The 15,372-nt window shown below is 42.6% G+C and overlaps 1 protein-coding gene across 1 annotated transcript in view; it reads left to right on the top strand.

The window, feature by feature from the left end:
- Positions 1 to 15,372, top strand: part of CLSTN2 (calsyntenin 2) — a 611,561-nt gene that overhangs the window by 439,293 nt on the left and 156,896 nt on the right. The gene's annotated exons all lie outside the window — the stretch shown is intronic.

The following is a 15,372-nucleotide window of genomic DNA, read 5'->3' as shown; positions in this document are numbered from 1 at the left end:
TTTAGTAAAATTTTCTTTTGAATGAAAGAGTTTTGCTGATTTTTAAATTCCTACAGTTTGAGTGCTTCTGCCGTATCTGATAATGATCACTAGCGTCCTTCAAAATGAGGAGAGTGAGACTGTGTCTTCACACATACTTTGTACGTATTATTGGGAGGGTCAGTCCCTGGAGAAGGACAGCATGCTTTAAGGGAGAAGGTCAGTGACAAGGACGAGGACCCTCAAGGCCGTAGATTGACCCAGGCTGCTGTGGCGATGGGCCCATGAGAAACAGCAATGGTGAGGACGGTGCATTCCAGGTTATTCCGTTCCACATAAAATAGTTGTGCTTTGGCACTGACTCAACAGCACCTGAAGCAGCACGCATTGGTTAGACGTTCTCCAAATGCTGAGCTTCTATGGCCCAGTTCACAGTTTGGGTTAAAAGCACTTCATGATTCATTAAGTTAACTTCCATGTGCCTCAGTTTCCCTGTCTATAGAATGAGTATCATAACATTTCTGTATTATCAGATTTTTAAAATGAAGATTTACTAGGCTTTTCATGAGGATTTTTAAAATATTCTTATTATTAATTTTAATGAAAATTTAGAGACTTTGGTTTTCCATTCATTCATTGTTGCACTTTTCTCCCTGCCCACTCCTCCCCTCCAGTTCGTTCTTCTCTTTGAAAAAGAAAAGAAAAATTATTTCATTGTTATACAATTCCTCCCCTCAAGTCTACTCCACTATGCAGCCTTCATTCTGGATTCCTGTCATAACAGTAATACCTAATCATGTATCCCTTTTAAACAGATCTCTCCCTTATCTGTTTCAATGCAGTATACATAATTTAACCCATCTTTCTCAGTCTCCCCCCAGCCCTGATGTCAGTCCCGTTTTACAACAGTGGCACTCTGCAGTATTTGTCCTTTTGTGTCTGAGATATTTCACTCAGCATGATGTCCTCCAGGGTCACTCATTTTGAATAATATTGCATGAGTTCCTTGTTTTTCAATGCAGCGTAATAGTCCACTGTGTGAATATACCACAACCTCTCTATCCGTCTGTTTGTTGATGGGCACTTAGGTTGTTTCCAACTCTTTGCTATTGTGAACAAAGCAGATTTTTTAAAATGAAGATTTACTAGGATTTTAATGGTGATTTTTTTGTGACTTACTAGGAGAGCCCTAAGGAGCTCTGGTAGCCTAGTGGTAAGAATCTGTGCTGCAGTCTCAAAGGCACATGGTTCAAATCCACCAGCTGTGCCACAGAAAGAGGATGGGCAATCCCCCATGGGATTACTGCCTCTGAAAATGTGCCAGAGGGTCAGCTGTGGGTCACTTTTGACCCGATGGCACACAACAACAGACAACAGGGGGACCCTGGTGGTGCAGTGGTTAGACGCTCAATCTTAGTCAAAAAGTGAGTGGCTTTAATCCACCAATTGCTTCAAGGAAAAAGATCTTCACCCTTAGACACGAGACAGAGGCAGCTCTACTCTGTCTGGGAAGGTTGCTACGAGTCATAATTGACTCAACCACAGGATTTTTGTTTCTTTGATCTTAATGACTTTGATTCACTGAAAGTACTTGGACAAGTACCAGCACTTGGACATAGGAAGTGCAGTCTGTGGTACTCATTACTAGGCAGGTCGTTCCCAGCTTAAGGATTCAAATTATGATGAACTGTACTTATGAATGATTATTTTGTTCATAAATACTTCTAATTGCTAACAATGTCTGTTTATGTGTGTGTTAAAATATACCTGTTCTTTTATATGTAATACTTCTAACAGTGAAAGAGTGGATATATTTTAAAACACTGATACTGAAAAACAGATTTAGAAAAAGAGGTATTTGACTTAGGTTAGAACTGACTTATGACAGAATCATTGGGGACCATTTGTGTTGCACGATTTCTCACATCTTTAAAAATATTTTATACAATTTTCATTGCATTTCTTGTTTTAACAAGAAGAAAACATACCCGAGGAGTTAAATAATTAGTCACAGGTCATACAGTCAGTAAAGGCCAGGACTGGAATGTAAGGTTAAGCCAGCTAACTCCAAACCCTGTGATCTTGTCCCTATTCCTCACATGTCTACACTCACCAGTAAACAGCATTCATATTTTCTCTCTCTCTCTCTCTCTCTCTCTCCTTTTCCCCCTCCCTCCTCCCCCTTTCTGTCACCCTCCTCTCACCTTCCCACACACACTCTGATAAACCAAACCTGTTGCCATCAACTCCATCCTGACTAATGGAGACTCTATAGGATTGAACAGAACTGTAACATAATGTTACCACAGTTATAAATCTCTACAGAAAGAGAGACTGTTTCATCTTTCCACTGAAGAGTGTTTAGTGGGTTAAAACCACCAGCTTTCTGGTTAACAACCTATCTTAGTTATCTAGTGCTGCTATAACAGAGATCCCACAAGTGGTTGGTTTTAAGAAATGAAAATGTGTTATAATTTAGGAGACTGGAAGTCCAAATTCAGTGTGCCAGTTCTAGAGGAAGGTGAGAAAGACTGACTCTCTCTCTCTCTCCTTGAGGGAAGTCTCTGTTTCCTTCAGCATCTGTAGGCCCAGTTATTATTGTCCCTTAGCGACTTCCATGTGTCTTAGCCCTCTGTGGAATCAAGGAGCTTCTTCATACCAGAACTCAGGTCCAAAAAGCAGTCCTACTGAGAGTTGAGCACTGGAGAAGTTGACTGCACTCCTCACAGTTACCTCTTGGCGAAGTCCCCCAGTCTACTTATTTCCTATCTCTTTATCTCTAGTGAGAACCGCTTTTGGGTCACATACAAGTCACAACCTCTGCGAAACTACTTTTCTCTCCAGTTATGCTTAGTTGACTGTACCACCAAGGTGCCTTGATACTTTGTGGTTGTTGTTGAGCGTCACCAAATCAAGTATGATTCATAGTGACCCTATGAATAGCCAACCTAAACTCTGCCTGTGCCATCCTCATAATCTCTGACACACTAGAACCCATTGAAGTCACAGTGTCAATCCACCTTGTTGGGGGTCTTCTTTCCTTCACTGATCCTCCATCCAGAACAGCCTCACCTAGCTACATGTCCAAAGTATGAAAGAGGAAGCTTCATCTTCTTTGCTTCCAAGGAGCACTCTGGCTGCACTTTTTCCAAGACATGCCCTTTTGGCAGTCCATGGGGATATTCAGCACTCTTCTCCAACACCACAATTCAAAGGCATCAATTCTTCTTCTGTCCTCCTTACTCATTATCTAGCTCTCTGATGCATAGCAGGTGATTGAGACCATGGCCCAGACCAAGAGCACTTTAGTCTTCAAACTGACATGATTGTTCCTCAGCATTCTGGAGAGGTCCCTGACACCAGACTTGCCCAGGGCAATTCACCTCCTGACTTCCTGGCTGCTGGTACCAAGGGTGTTAATGGTTGATCCAAGCAAGCTGAAATCATGGAGAGCTTCAATCTTTGCTCCATCTATCATAGTGCTGTTAGTGCTGTAGTGAGGACTTTTGTTTGCTTGATGTTAAGATGTAATCCATACAAAAGGCTGTAGTCCTTGATCTTCTGCAGCAACAGCTTCATATCCTCTTTATGTTCTACAAGCAAAGTTGTGTCATCTACATAAGGCAAACTGATGAGTCTTCCTCCAACCCTGATGCCGCATCTTCTTCAGAGAGTCTGGCTTGATGCATTAATTTGCTCAGCCTACAGACCGAATAGATATTGAGAAATGATGCAACCTTGATGCACACCCTTCCTAACTTAAAACCATGCAGTGTTCCCTTGCTCCATTTGGACAACAGTTTCTTGGTATAGATTCTGTGCGAGCACAATTAAGTGTTCTGGGATTCTAATTCTTCTCAATGTTAGCCACTGTTGTGATCCACACAGTCAAATGCCTTTCCATAATTAGCAAAGCACAAGTAGACATTCTTCTGGTATTCCCTGCATTCAGCCAGGATCTATCTGATATCAGCAATGATATTACTAATGCCATGGCCTCTTGTAAAATAAGCTTAAATTTCTGGTAGTTTGCTGTCAATATACTGTTCTTTCAATTTTTGAATGATTTTCAACAATATTTTTCTTGCGTTAGATATTGATGTTTTTGTTGTCGTGTACCATAGGTGCAAACTGACCCATAACTGACCCTCTGGCAGGTTTTCAGAGGCACTTAATCACATAGAAAGAGATTTCCCATCCTCCGTCCATGGAGCAGCTGGTGGCTTCGAACTGTGTGCCTTCAGGATTGCAGCATGGCTTCTAGGCCACTAGAGTTCTCTGATGTTGATGATATTGTCTGATAATCTCCACATTTTATTGGATCGCCCTTCTTGAGATTAAGGATAAATGTGAATCTCTTTCAGACAGTCGGCCAGATAGCTACAAATTTTACAAATTTATCTTTAGTTGTAATTCCACAATTTTCCTTTTACAATGCCAATTTTGTTAAAATAACAAATGCAAATTACAATTCAACGGATACAGTGATAATTAGAATAGAATAGAATAGAATAGAATAGAATAGAATAGAATAGAATAGAATAGAATAGAATAGAACAGAATAATGGATGGCAACTCAACTTTACTGCCAACAGCCAATGTTCTCATTTCAGCTTGACTACATCGTACTGTGGACAATGTCAAGGATATCTATCCATAGAGAAAGAAAAAGGTCATTACAAAGAGAGAGGAGGAAGAAAGGCCAAAATGAATGTTAGAACAGACTGAATTATGCACTAGAATGCTGACAAGCCAAAACAAAGGGGAGAAATCAGGAAGTTAAAGAGTTGAACAGAAGAGTTCAAAGGGAAGCTTGGAAAGACAAAGCAAAGTATTATAGCAAATTGTGCAAAGAGCTGGTATCAGAAATCAAAAAAGGAAAGACTCCTTTAGCATTTATTAAGTGGAAGGAACTGAACAACAAATTCAGGCTTTGAGTTGCAGTTTTGAAAGAAGCTATCAGCAAAATATTGAATGGTCCAAGAAATAGGAAAGTTCTGGTGGAGATCTGGAAAGACAGAGTAATGGTGAAATAGTTCAATGATGAATAATTTTATAAAACATGATGAATGGGAATGATTGTATGAAATACAATGTGAATGAAGATAGTGTAAAACACAATGTATATGAACTCTGTATGAAAACCAATATAAAATCTGAATTATTTTTTTTAAAAAAAGAGAGAAGGAATACATAGAGTCACTGTACCAAAAAGAATTGTTTAACACAGAATCATTTTAAGTAGTGACATATGATCAAGAACCAATACCAGTAAAGGAAGACATTCAGTCTGCGCTGAAGGAACTGGCAAAAAATAAGGTCCCAGGAATTGATGGGATACAAAATGACACATTTCAACAAACAGATATAATTCTGAGTGGGCTCACCAGATTGTGCCAAGAAATCTGAAGGACAGCTACCTGGCCAACTGACTGGAAGAGATCTTTATTTATCCCTACTCTCAAAAAACATGACACTTCAGAATATAAAATTAGCAAAGAAAATAACTTATGTTACATGCAAAAAAAAATCTTGCTGAAAATTATCCAAAAACAACTAAAGCAATTGATCAACAGAGAACTTTCAGAAATCTAAGTCATGTTTAAAAGAGGCCATGGCATTAAGGAAATCGATGCTGATGTCAGATGAATCTTGACTGAAAAGAAGAGAATGATAGAGGATGTCTGTTTGTGTTTTATTGACTATGCAAAGGCAGTTGACTGTGTGGATCACAACAAATTGTGGCTAACCTTGAGAAGAATGAGCATCCCAGAACACTTGATTGTGCTCATGTGAAATCTATACCTAGATCAAGAAGGTATTGTGTGAACAGAGCATGGGAACACTGTACGGTTCAAAATCAAGAAAGGAATACAACAGTGATGTATCCTTTCTCCATACCTTTTCAATCTATATGCTGAACCAATCATTCCAAAGGCTGGTATCTACAAAGAAGAATGCGGCATTAGGATTAGAGGTAGACTCATCAACAATGTGCATTATGCAGATGTCACAACCGTGCTCACCAAAACTGAGGACTTGAAGTTGTTGTCATTAAGTGCTGTTGAGTTGCAGGCGCCTCATAGCGATCCTAGGAAGGAGAGTCCTCGATGCTTGGGTGCTTTTCATTCTCTCTCCGGGTTCATAGGGTTTCCGGAGGCAAGCTATTATGGAAGTGGATGCCACTCCTCCGTCCAAGCTTGTTTTAATCGGGGAGCTCCACCCCACCCTCTGTCTGCATTGGGTAGCCAATCATTAATGCATTTAACACACCAGTGCCACGGTGTTCAGCCTCACAGCAACCAAAAGTGAACATGGTACTGCGGCAACTTGTACACCAGGGTTATATGACCTAGAGGAATGTCTGAACAAAAACAATGAGACAGGCCCGAGGGCAGCAGAGTAAAGGTCACCCATCTTTGGCTTGGTAGCATCACTTTCTGTCCACTGGACCAGCTGACCTCTCTCTCTGTTGACTTGAAGTACTTACTGTAAAAGATCAAGGACTACAGCCTACAATATGGGTTATATCTCAACATCCAGAAGACAAAAATCCTCACCACTGGACCAAAAAGCAGCATCATGTTAGATGAAGAAATCACTACATTTGCTATTTCATCTTGTTCGGATCCACAGTCAACAGCCTTGGCACCAGCAGCCAGATAATTAAAGACTAGTTGGACTGCAGCCTTCAGTATGGACTGAGGCTCAATGTCAAGAAGACAAAGATTCTCACCACTCGACCAATCGGTAGCATGAGGATGGATGGCGAAGAGATTGAGATTGTTCACAGCTTCAGTTTGCTCAGCTCCATGGTCAACACTCTTGACACCAGTAGCCAGGAAATTAAAAAACGTATTGCGATGGGAAAGTCTGCTGTTAGGTACCGCTCCAAAGTACTGAAGAGCAATGGTGTCTCTCTGGTGACTATAATGCATTGATACAGGCCATGGTTTTTGCAATCACTTGTTATGCATCAGAGAGTTGGACAATGACTAGGGAGGACAGAAGGAGAGTTGATGCCTTTGAGCTGTGGTGCTGGAGAAGAGTATTGAATGTACCGTGGACTGCCAAGAAAACAAACAGATTCATCCTAGAGAGGGTTAAACCAGGCTACTCCTTGGAGCCAAGGATTCTAGGGCTTCGTCTGACATACTTTGGGCATGTTGCAAGGAGGGACAGGTCCTTGGAGAGGGACATCATGCTTGGGAGGGTGGAGGGACGGCGGAGCAGGGGAAGACCCTCTATGAGGTGGATTGATTCAGTGACTGGGATAATTGGGATGGGTGTGTCAGAGGTAGTGTGATTGGCACAGGATAGAGCAGGGTTTAGGGCTGTTGTACATAGGGTCGCTATGAGTCGCAAACGACTCGACGACGCATAACAACAACAACAACAGTTGCTTTGAAAAAGTCTGCTGTCGAGGACCTCTCTAGAAGGATAAATAATAAATGTGGCATTCTAAAGACTGAGGTGTTCCTGAGACTAGCTGTGGCCTCAATTGCTTTCTATGTATCTGAGAGCTGAAAAAAGAAAAGAAAAAGAAAAAAAGAAAGAAGAAGAAGAAATGCTGATGAGATGTCCTGAAGAAGAGTAGATCTGTCATCGAGAGGGTGAACCCGGGTTGCTCCTAGGAGGAAAGCTTTTGAAAGCCCATCTCACATTATTTTGGGCATGTTTTCAGAAGAAGCTAGTCTTTGGAGAAGGACACCATGCTTGGAAATGTAGCGGGACAGCACAAGACAGAAAGATCCTGGATGAGATGGACGGTCACAGTGACTGTGGCAATGGGGTGAGGTGTGTCGGAGACTGTGAGGCTGGCTCAGATTAGGTCAGGACTCAGAGCTCTTGTTCATAAGGTTCATGACTTGTAATTGCCTCTACAGAACATAATAACAACACAATCACTTTGAGTCTTACTTTCCCCATTTGCAAAATAGATATATAAAACTGCAACAGATATATCATTTACATTCCACTGATGCTATCTGATTTCCCCATTTTTATTCTTATTATACTCCTGGATTTATTCAGCGCTGTGCTACTACCACAACTTCCCTATTCCACTGAGACTGAGTGAGTAGCATGACTTTCGCACTCACGTGGCAAATCTAAACTGGAGCCAGTGTTGCAGGTGCTGTTTTCTTCTGGGGCCCAGGAAAGATTTGCCGACCTGCTTTAGGTGGCTCTGAGGTTTGGGGCCAGGCCCAGAGTTCATTCCGCTGGCTCGGGAACCTCCCTGGGAGCTGCTTGGCACAGTGTATGATGGAGATAGTCATGAGCAAGCCAGCCTTAGCAAAACCACAGTGACTTGGAAGGGTGCGTAGAAATGCAGGCTGGGCTTTACAGCCACACACATACATATGTTGTTGTTGTTATTTGATATCAAATCACCTGTGACTCATAGCAACCCTTGTGCAACAGCCCTAAACCCTGCTCTACCCTGGGCCAACCTCACTGTCTCCAACACACCCACCCCCATTACCCCCGTCACTGAATCAATGCATCTCATTGCGGGTCTTCCTCTCTTGTGCTGGCCCTCCACCCTCCCAAGCATGGTGTCCCTCTCCAAGGACTGGTCCCGCCTTGCAACATGCCTAGAGTATGTCAGACAGAGCTTCAGAATCCTCGCCTCCAAGGAGCAGCCTAGTCTCACGCTCTCTATAGAGTCAGTTTTTAAATCAAACTCTTCTGGAAAATAAGTTAGACAGCTGTACTGTTGCACTTCTAATCCAAACACAGGACCTCTCTGCCTCTCTGGCAGATTCAATCTGCCAGCAGTTCCAAGGGAGACAGATGAATAGTCTCCTCCTGTGTGATTCACAGCCTTCAAAATCCCACTGGATAGTCAACTGACTGTGAGTTGGTTCAGATTCGACAGCGTGTAGTCTTTTTGACTCCCAGGGGGAAATTGAAATATAAAAGGTGCATTGAGTCCATGAGGGAAACACAGATATTACCAAGAAGACCAGGTGCCTCTGTCAGCCTGATTCAGTCACTAGGGCTAGTAGTTCTCCGTCCTGCTACACTTCTGTATGACCTAGGGAATGTGCCCAATTATTTAGATGCCAGAGTTTCACCCCAGCTCAATAAGTCAGAATCTCTGGGTAATTTTATTGGACAGTCATAAAAAAAACACTTTACAAATTAGCTAATCATTGGAGTATTGGGAGTAAAAATAGGAAGATCAGAATAAAGAGGAGGAATATTTCTCTCATCATCCCACACTGTGGACCACCAAGCCATGGATGGAGATGGAGTAAAGGAGAGAGGTTTCATATTTTTCTTCTTTAAAAGGAAATAAAACGTTATTACTGTGTTTTTAGTGAAGGTTTGAACACTAGTTCAGGTTGTAATACAACAATTTCTTACACAGACTGTTCAGTGACGTTAGTCTGTGCACATTTCTCAGTATTTCTGTTCTGGTCTTTCCACTTCTATTAATCTGGTTTTCTTGCCCTTTAAATTCTTATCTTTGTTTTAAAGTATTTGATGGCCATTTGGCTCTTTTAAAAAGGAACATAATACTTACAGGAAATATTCTATTGTGAGCCACTCTATTATTTAGTCAAAAGGAGACTTCAGGCGCAAGGAGCTTAGCTTTGAATTGAATGAGAGATTGATTTTGATTTTGGCTTCAATCATATAATACTGACCAATGAAGGTGAATGTAAGGCTTTAGGCTCTACCAGACATGTGGACAAAGAAAGGGGAGAATTCTTAAGAGTATCCTAGGAAAGAAAGTGTTTTCACCAAAGCAATTTTCCCTGCTGAGTGTATTGACACCATCAAGTAGACAGAGGAAGAAACAGATTAAATGATGCCTAGCAGAGGAAGTTGTGTTCTTTAAGTTGCCTTGCACTGCCTTCTCCGTCTCAGCCTCCCCTTGGCTCCAGACAAAATTAAAAACAAAGATTCCTTTGTTCTACTTTTGAAAATTTTTGAAATGTCTTGACATTTTATTTGAAGGGATGTTTACAAATCATATTGCATTTTCACCCAATCATTCATAGACATTTTAGAATATCAATTACAGTTGACTTATGTAATTGATTACAATATCTAATTGAGCTCTTAATTGTATATTGTCTTTCTTAACTTCATCTCGTGTACTTTGGGCACAATAGTTGTTGTTTCTGTGTCTCGTTGAGTAGGAACGGACCCATAGATGACCCTCCAGGAGGTTTTCAGAAGCAGAAAATTGCATGGGAGGAGATTGTCCCTCCTTCTGTGGAGCAGCTGGTGGATTCGAACCACGTGGCTTGGGGAATATAGCATAGCTTCTTACCACTAGGCCACAAGAGCTCCCTTACTCATCGTGCTAGAAGAAGCTATTCCTTGGCTAGGAACATCATGCTTGGAACAATCAGCAAAAGGGAAGAAGCCCCTCAGAGAGACAGTTGACATAGTGACTCCAGCAATGGGCTCAAGTGTGTCAGAGATGATGAGAAGGGTACAGGATAGGACAGGGTTCGGATCTGTAGTTCTTAGCGTTAGTATGAGTCATACTCTCAACTTGTTGACACCCAACAACAACAGCAACAATGCTTTCTGAACAGTCATCACCAGGCAATAATGGAGATCAGTTAGAAATGTGTAATTAATAAGGAGGACAGACTAAGGGGTCGTATGTCGGGGGCCCGCCCTGCGGTGCAAATGAGCTAGGCCTGCGCGACGCTGAGCTGGTCCCAGGCAGGGCGCTGGTTGGTCCCTGCAAGTGGGTGGTGCTTGTCCAGTTTGCGTGAGCCTGAAGGTGTACCTGTTACCTTGACTGACTTCTCTACTGATCATCAGCCCTCCTTTGGAGTGTCCCAATTCTGTCTCAGGAAATATGGAAGACTGACTGTCTTGACATTCTCAGACATTCCACGCTGTGATTTGTAAGCCTGGCATCAATCCTTCCACCCTTCATAAGAAGTCATTTGTTAACACTTAATTGGATGCTATACATTGTGCCAGAGACTGTACTAAAGAGATGTGATTAAGGGGAGCTCTGGTGGCCTAGTGGTAAGGAGCTGCAACTACAATCCCAGAGGCTCATGGTTCGAATCCACCAGATGCTCTGCCGGGGAAGGAGGGACAATCTCCTCCTGTACCAGTCAGATCTGATGTGACGGTACACTCACACAAAAACAATTTTTAAAAAAAATAAAGAGATGTGATTAATAAAAATGTCTTGCCCCTAAAAAAACTTAGAGCCAGGGGAAGGGACACCCAAGTAATTAAAAAAAAAAATTAGGAGGACAAAATGTTTGCTAAAAATCCCCAGAACCAAGTTGAAGTGAGAGTTGTATAGGCTAAGGGTCACCCAGCCAGTCTCATAAGACACAGCATCTGATCACCCTCTTTCTGGCCATTCTTCAGTTAGGTTCTGAAGAATGGCAATGATTGTGTAGAAATAGTGTCTCACACACACTGTCTTGCTGCTGTGGCTATGAAGCCGTGTAGTAATGCTTATAATAACTAATGGGTATTGAGCGTCTGTTCTGGACAGATGCTTTATGTACATTTCCTCATTGTGCCAACTAAGATGCTTTCGGTTACAAGAAAGAGGAAATGCAGATTAAATGGATTTAAACAATAAAAGGAATGATCAACAAACAAATGGATAGAGAAGCTGTGGTATATTCACACAATGAAATACTAGGCTGCATAGAAAACAAGGAACTCATGAAATATTATGTAAACTGGGTGACCCTGGAGGACATTATGCTGAGTGAAATATCTCAGTCACAAAAGGACAAATATTACATAGGGCCACTATTGTAAAACAGGACTGACATCAGGGTTGAGGGAAGACAGAAAAGGAGGGGAGGAATGATGTATACTGCATTGAAACAGATGAGAGAGAACACTGGTTAAAAGGGACATATGAATGGGTATTCTTGTCATTACAGAAGTCCAGAGTGAAGGCTGCATAGTGGAGTGGACTTTGGGGGAGGATTGCATAACAACGAAAGAGTTTTTCTTTTTCTTTCCAAGGAGAAGAGTGAATAGGGGGAGGGGGTGAGCAGGGAGAAAAGTGCAACAATGAATGACTGTCTCTGTAAACTTTCATTAAAATGTTTAAATGGGAAAAAAAATGGGACTCAGCTAAGGCAGTCCTCTGGGGTGCAACTCATTAAAAATGACAAAAAAAAGGAATGTGGGATTCTCAGAACTGAAAAGGTTCTGAGTTAAGAGGGTTTCAGGAAGAGCTTGATCAAGGCCTTAGCTCTATTTCTCTGCACTTGCCCTTATACAGAAATAAATTTTGTGTTAGCAAATGTGGCTATTACTGTTGAGTAACGCCTAGTCAGAACTGACTCAAAGCTGACGCACTAGCCGGCTTTCAGAGATGTGGGAGGAGATTGCTCATCTTTCTCTCACAGAACAACTAGTGAATTCGAACTGCATGCCTTTGGGGTTGCAACACAATTTCTTACCACGAGGCTGTCAGAGCTCCATAAGTACAGTTATAGCAGCTCCAGTATACTCCTCCCAACAATACATGACAACTCTCTGTGGGGAAAGAGAATATCCCTTCTACTCATTATCAGCTAATAGTGAGGAAGATCCTCCCCCAGAAATCCTCACTGCATCAGTGGCCTGAGTTAAGCCAATTGCTAATTCCTGTCCTGTTCTGCTGGACTTGACTTGGGTGTGAGGTACCTAACCCAACCTCTAGGGAGCACTGTTGGCCTACAGTTAAGAAGCTATGCTGCTATCCCAAAGGCAGGTAGTTCAAGGTCACCGGCTGCTCTGCAGGAGTTGAGCAATCTCCTCCCAGGTGATTAAATGCTTCTGAAAACCCATGGGAAGGTCAGCTGTGGATTTGTTCCGACTCTACAGTGCCCATCAACGATCCAGCCCCTAGTTGTTATTGTGTACCATCCAGTTGGAACAGATGACCTATTGCAGTCTTTTAGAGGCAGTAAATCACATGAGAAGAGTTTGTCCATCCTTTTCCTGCAGAACAGCTGGTGGATTCCAGCCGTGTGCCTTTGGGATTGCAGTGCAGCTTCTTGCCACTAGGCCACCAGTGCCTTGAACTGCCCTATTCGCGTGGGCCGATCAGGACCCATCACAGAAGCAGAGCTGGTAGTTAAGATTAAGTGGTTGGCTTCTCCTAGAATCCTGAAGTTCTGTTTTATTAGGTGATGACGGTGTGCACAGAGCATGCCTTCTTATTTTATTTACTATAGAGCGGCCCGACTCTTACTTGCAAAGTATGTACAAGAATCAACTGCAATATCCTATTGTCATGATGTTGTTGTTGTTGTTATGTGCCCTCAAGTTGCTTCCGACTCACAGCGACCCTATGTACAACAGCCCTAAACTCTGCTCTGTGATGTGACAATCTCACTGTCTCCGACACACCTACCCCGATTACCCCAGTCACTGAATCAATCCATCTCATCAAGGGTCTTCGCCTCTTGCACTGTCCCTTCACCCTCCCAAGCAAGACATCCCTCTCCAAGGACCGGTCCCTCTTTGTAACATGTTCAAAGTATGTCAGACGAAGCCTCAGAACCCTTGCCTCCAAGGAGCAGCCCGGTTTAAGATAATCCGGCATTCTGCCATGATTTAATTAGAGAAACTAAGACTGAGATTCTAAATAGCCCTCCCAAGTTCCTCTGGGGATTCAGTTCAGCCTACTCTATCTGAATCTAGGAGTAATGTTTGGAGGGTTGGGTTTTTTTTTTGGGGGGGGGCACTGTTTCCACATCACCTTGTTCAGCCAACAGTTATAAAGTGTGTGTCTGGTGGTAGTAAATGCTTCAAGGCAGTAAAATGTAAGATCTCTCACTATTGGTCAAGGAACCACTCCTTCCCTCCCCAGTAGGTAGTTTGTGTGTCTGTAGGCATCATAACTGGGACCTTGTTTTGCAAAACAGTAAAGGACATTTTATACCAATGGACAGAGAAGGGGGACGTTTCCGTCAATTACTTGTCAATGGGAACAGGGTGGAAGTCACTGAACTCTGTCTAAGACTACAAGCCAGGAAGCTCCATCTAGTCCATAGTAGATAGAATAAGAAGGCATGCTCGGTGCACACTGGCCTCACCTGATGAAACAAAACTTCAGGATTCTAGGAGAAGGCAACCACTTTAAAGGGCCCCAGAGTGACCAACGTGCTTGGCAGTGAGCTCTCTCTGCACCAGGCTGGAAGTAGTTCCACTTTAAAAAAAATAGCTCAATAATTTGTGGTTTAATTCTTAATTTGATTGGAGGAGAGTGACAGCGTTCCTTCTGAGTTATACCGCCAATTAAGGAGCCCTGGTGGTGTTGCAGTGTGTAAAGCACGTAGCTGCTAACCACAGGTCAGCAGTCTGAACACAGTAGGAAAGGCAGAGGGTCCGTAGAGGAGAGGAAGCCCCTCCGTGAGATGAGACGTTGTCTGCTGCTGTGGGCTCAAGTGTGCCGGGGAGGAGAAGGATGTGGTTGGATAGACCAGGGTTCGGGTCTGTTGTCTTAGGGCCACTGTGAGTCGTACTCAACTCAACGACACTTGACAAGTTGTTTAGTGGGAGAAAGACATGACATAAAGATTATAGTTTTAGAAACACAGTTCTACTGTGCCCCATTGTGTCATTATAAATGGAATGCAACTCCACACTAGTTTTATTTTAATATTGTTCACTTTCAGTTACTTCTTGTTGTTATGTGCCATTGAGTCACCTGCAACTCATAGCCACCCTATGTACAGCAGTTCTGACGCCTGCCCTGTCCTGGGCCAGTCTCACCGACTCCAACACGCCCACCCCCGTTGCCCCAGTTACTGTATCAATTTGTCTCATCCGGGGTCTTCCTCTCCTGTGCTGTCCCTCCACCCTTCTAAGCATGATGTACTTCTCTAAGGACAGGCCCTTCTAGGTCAAAGTATGTGAGGCGGAGCTTCAAAATCCTATCCTCTAAGGAGAAACTTGATTTCACTCTCTCTAGGACAGATAGAATAGCACCAGTTGTGTATAGAAGTCAGGAAAATTGAAATGTACACTCAAATCGGCTTTAGGCAGGATTTCTGATTTGGGCTGATTTGATTCTGCCTTTCCTTTTTGCCAACTATATTTTCTAGAATGTTCATCAGAACTAATTATAAAAGAGAACACTGGAATGTTCATGTGCTTTTTGTCTTTGTAGAGGGCTCAGTGATGGGGAGCTCCAGGGTAGGAAAAACAGCGAATGCCCTCGGCTGCTAACCAAAATAGTTCAAGGTTGAAAGTCGAAGCCCACCCACAGTCGCCTGGGAAGAAAAACTTGACAATTTACTTCCAAAACAATCAGTCACTGAAAACCCCCTAGGACATAGTTCTGCTCTGATGTAGGCAAAGGCATCATGATGGTCATTTCAACGCAACTGTCCTGGTTTTGTTTTGGTTTTTCTCATTTGTTCTTGTTGTTGTTACATG

The sequence above is a fragment of the Elephantulus edwardii genome, unplaced genomic scaffold (genome assembly GCF_000299155.1).
Source record: "Elephantulus edwardii isolate Elephantulus edwardi_28Jun2011 unplaced genomic scaffold, EleEdw1.0 scaffold00281, whole genome shotgun sequence".
Lineage (NCBI taxonomy): Eukaryota > Metazoa > Chordata > Mammalia > Macroscelidea > Macroscelididae > Elephantulus > Elephantulus edwardii.
This window is presented reverse-complemented; position numbering and strand designations above follow the sequence as displayed.